Source organism: Lycium barbarum, chromosome 2 (genome assembly GCF_019175385.1).
Source record: "Lycium barbarum isolate Lr01 chromosome 2, ASM1917538v2, whole genome shotgun sequence".
NCBI classification, from domain to species: Eukaryota; Viridiplantae; Streptophyta; class Magnoliopsida; order Solanales; family Solanaceae; genus Lycium; species Lycium barbarum.
Genome location: NC_083338.1, coordinates 125,449,037 through 125,453,950, shown reverse-complemented (window position 1 = coordinate 125,453,950; position 4,914 = coordinate 125,449,037). Strand labels below are relative to the sequence as shown.

Below are 4,914 nucleotides of genomic sequence, written 5' to 3'. Positions count from 1 at the left end.
ATGTAATAGCAAAAAAATCTAAATGGTTAATACTAAGACCCAAATCAGCGGTAAGACAAACATTACAATTTAAAGAATTAAATACATGGCGCAAATAAAATCTATATTTTTTAAACAAATCTATAACATCGGCTCTACAAGTACTTCTAGCAATACCCTCAAATAACGGGTTATAACAACGTTGAATGTAAGTAACAAACCCCAAACCCGAGGGAAAGGAAAATGGTAAACAATCATAAGCTACCATTTTAGCTATTTCTACGCGTTCTTTTTTCTTGTCACACTTAAAATTTCTACCGATTCGTGGGTCTATCGTCATTTGAATCCCCCCCACATTTGAACCCGTTTGCTCTCCCCAAATATCCATATGTTTGGTTCTCATATGAGCATTTAGTGTACCTGTTCCACCATCCTTACCAGTTCCTTGCTTAAAACTAAATACTTGTCCACATAGGGTACATGTAACTGATTGGTTTTCCCTATCCTTAGTCATAAATTTCCAAACTTTAGTTGTTGGCTTACGAGTTCTAGGCGGTTTGTCTTGTGTATGTGATTGTGCAGGACCTGTATCTCCTATAGGATTTTTGGGGGGTTGTGTTTCATCATCATCATCATCGAAGTCTTCATTAAAAGTGTCGGTAAAATGTTGTTGCATTGCCTCATGACCTAAAAGTGGATTATTTCCACCAACATCAATACCTAAATTAGGTGTTTCTTCCACAAATGTTTCCTCATTAAGCGCACCCCTAACAGTACGACTACTACTACCGGCACCACGTCTTAATCTTTTTGACATTATTAAATAGAAATAATTTAAATCACAATCAAATAAATCACAAGAAAATAAATTACAACAAATTAAATTTGCTAGAATTAAATTGCGTAAATTAAATTTCGAAAAATAAATTGCTAGAATTAAATTGCGTAAATTAAATTTCGAAAAATAAATTGCTAGAATTAAATTGCGAAAATTAAAGATAGAGTTGGAACGAAGGTACCAAATTGCCGGATTAATTTCCAACAAAGCGAAGGCGGCTAGAATTGCAAATCCACCAAAGCTACTTCGGATTGTTGCAAAATCACCAACTCCACCAACAATATTATAATTGCAAAATTAATAATTGGAAGTTGAAACTATAATAAGACTTTGTGGCTAATTATTGCAAAGTAACTATAATTGAGAGATTGAGATTTGAGAGAAAGATGAAGAAGAGTGAATTGAAATGAAAATGAAGAAGGGTTTGTATAGGGGTGGGGGAGGGGTTAAAGTGTTAAAACAAAATAATTGGGGGCCAAAAATTAAGAAAATGACCTTTTGGCAACGACCATTTTTGCAAATGGACCGTTGCCAACGGTCCATTACCGAGGCCCAACGGCTCTTTCCTTTTTTTTTTTTTTTTTTTTTAACCGGTCCGGTTAAAAAAATTTGGAACCGGACCGGTAAACTAATATCCGGTTAACCGGTTATACCGGTTCCGGTTTAACCGATCCGGTTACCGGTTAAAACCGGTTACAATGAACCGGTTGACACCTTTATGTGGACCCCACGGCCACCAACAAGAAATAAATGGGATCTGCCCTTTTCTTTTAGGGGCTTCTCACGAGAGTAACACTTAAGGAGCAACAAGTGCTTACACATTTTGTATGTGTATAAATGAGTGACACCTTATGATAAGTGAATTACTATAAAGTAATGGTCAACAAGAGTGGACCCCACTGTCCACAATGAAGAACCCATTTAAGATCGGTTATGCACTATATTTATATATTTTGGAGGCATCAAATGACTACAAGGTATTTTGGTTACTCTTATCAAAAGGAAATATTTTATAACGTGTAAGAGGTCTTGAGCAAATTAGGAAAATTCTGTTGATTACGTTGAAGGCATCATATATATTTCCACACCAGCACCAAAACGTAAAGGAGAAGTGTTGATTTGAAGGGTAAGTAAGAATGATTTCATTCTTCTATAATTATTTCTTCAACGAGTTTATGATTCTAACACTAGTTCCCTCTGGATTATGATGAATCGAAGATTTCTACGAAGTAAAGTAAGATGGAAGAAGAATAGTTTATGGCATATGAGGTAAGAAATCCTCTCTCCTGGATATATTTAAATTCATTCAGGTCATAGTTAAATTGTGAGACGGGAACTACGAAATCAATTGCGGGAAATCGGATAAATGGTTATTGTTATCATACGGACTGTTTGGTGGTTATTATAAATTATTTAGTGAGCTGGAATATCGTGAAACGTGTTGTAGTTATTGTTATCCTGCTTGTTGTTATACAATGTATATACGAAAATAAAGAAGTGTATACAATTATCGATATAGGAATTGATGGAATAAACGCGAACTTACGAATAGAATTGTCAATTGATAAAGTTGGAGTTGTGGGCTGTTTTTCTTGTTGTAAATATATGATATAAAGCCGAGATTTGTGGTAAAGGATGTCCTTATCATATTGAGAATATTTTTAAGGTTAAGAAGAAAACATACGAAAAGGTGTCATGGAGTATACGGATTGTAATTCGAGCTTGTCGCTCGTTATAGAGTATCACGAAAGTGTTATGGACATGCATGTTGTGTTTTTGGGATTTACTTGTTGTTGGTATTGTTGTGGTAATAGGAGAGCAATTGGAAATTTTGGATAGGTGAAAATATAGGGGAACTGCTGCCGGATTTTCGCTAAATTTTAGATAATAGAAAATCTTAAACAAGAATATGTATAAGCTGGAATATAGGTTCGATAAGAAATAGGCTATGGATTTGTAAACCAGGTAATATAGTTACTAACAATAACGTTACTCTTATATAAATAGGCTAAAAGAGCGACAAGACGAATGGGTTACGAATAGCCGCTAACAGGTATGTAAAGCCTATTCCTTCTTTCTTTTGGCATGTCCTAGACGTAAGTATGAAATGGTATGAACCTTGGGGTAAATTCTATTCTCTAGTTCCATGCATGACTTATGATTCTATATTTCCTTAATGCTATTGTCACGAGCCTACTATATGATTGACTAATGAATGATGTATAGAAGTTCCTACTCTTAAAAGAATGGCATGAATAGAAGCATACTTGACTTTCAAAAACTACATCATGGAAATTGATACATGTACATGAAAGCTGAAACGTTCCTTGCTATGGCTTGTAATGAGAGTTGAAAAGAATTGAATATGATTATTATCCTAATATTTTAGAGCTGGTCAGTTACTTATCTATTGAGTCTCAAAAGATGATTTGCATATATGTGGTTGCTTATTATTCTGCTCGTGCTTATCGCTATATCCTTCACTGAGTCCCGGGCCAGGACACATTTTCGTGCGCATGTTTACTATATTAATCACTGAGTCCCTCACTAGAGGGCCGGGACACGTTATATATATATGATGATATGATGATATGATGATATGGAGATGGTGGCCAGGAGGGCATATATTCCTCATTACCGAGTCCCTCAGGAAAGGGCCGGGACACGTCTATGTTTATGATTATGATGCTATGATTTTAATTACCGAGTCCCTTATTAAAGGGCCGGGACACGTATATGTTTATGTTTATGATGCTATGATTTTAATTACCGAGTCCCTCATAAAAGGGCCGGGACACGTTATATATGTTATATACAGAATGATTTTGCAGCTTTGATTACAAAAATCTACATTGATATTGATAAGAGAATGATACAGATGAAATATGTTCAAAGGCAAGTTTTATAAAATTCTGTTTGTTGCATTGGGTCCTACACACCTTGTCTCAGTATGAGTCTATTACTATGTTTCATGCTTTACATGCTCAGTACATTTTCCGTACCGACCCCCTTTCTTCGGGGGCTGCGTTTCATGCCACGCAGGTACAGAAGATCGATTTGTTGATCCGCCCGCTTAGGATCCTATTCTGCTATCTTGGAGTGCTCCTTTGTCCGGAGCCTATATTTTGGGTACAGACTCTTCTGTTGCACATATGTATGTTATTCAGGGGTATGACGGGGCCCTGCCCCGTCTTATGACTTGTTTGTTGTTCGTAAATGTCTGCAGACATACATGTGGGTTGTGTATATGTTTTGGGTCGATGTGTTCAGTGATAGCCTTATCGGCTTCCACGCATTATTTCTGTTTATCTGTGATAGTAACGCCATTCGACTTTTATATATATATATTCTGCTTATATGCAGGTTTGGGTTATTGGGTACGTACGGGTGTCCAGCACGGACACTAGTCGCGGCCTACGGGGTTGGGTCGTGACACTAAGAACTTTTCTTTGAGTGCAGGAATGACAAAACCACGAGATCAACAATCAAGTCTACCAATCATGACCAAAGAATATCATTTGTCCCGCTCTGGCTTCGCCTTAATAACCGGAGACGTCATTCATCACCAAGTCCCCAAAGACAACCGGAGACATCATTCAGCCACACGGCTTTATTTCTCACTTATCATCTACTTTATTCTTACTTTATAATGACTTTATGACTCTATTAACAACTTTAACCTGAAGTTTTGCAGGATTTTATAGAACTCGACATGATGTCCCCGAAGACTATCGGAGGCATCATTCATTCAAGTCCCTAAAAACAACCAGAGACAACATTTGGCCACATGACCTCATCATCTCATAAGCCACACGGCTTCATCCTCATTCTCACACTCATAATTATTATCATTTTTACACTCTTTATGAATTTTACACTTTCAACTTTACCTAGACTTTACTAATGATTTTAGCATGAATTTCAGGTAACTTTTGCTTGAGCATTACAACACATCGTTTGGTGAGGAAACCACGTCAAGAATCTAGAGACATTATTTTGACTCATCACAACTTCATTTTCATAGCCATACGGCTTCACATTTATCTCAATTTATATTCTACTTTTACATTTTACTTTATGTACTTCATTTGCTAATT

The 4,914-nt window shown here is 36.4% G+C and overlaps 1 long non-coding RNA gene across 1 annotated transcript; it reads left to right on the top strand.

The window, feature by feature from the left end:
- The first annotated feature begins 1,564 nt into the window (after positions 1 to 1,564).
- LOC132621933 (uncharacterized) lies at positions 1,565 to 3,997 on the top strand. The gene is made up of 4 exons (XR_009575752.1): positions 1,565 to 1,943; positions 2,036 to 2,086; positions 2,825 to 2,870; positions 3,860 to 3,997. It is a non-coding gene; the product is annotated as an uncharacterized LOC132621933 (long non-coding RNA).
- The last annotated feature ends 917 nt before the right edge of the window (positions 3,998 to 4,914 follow it).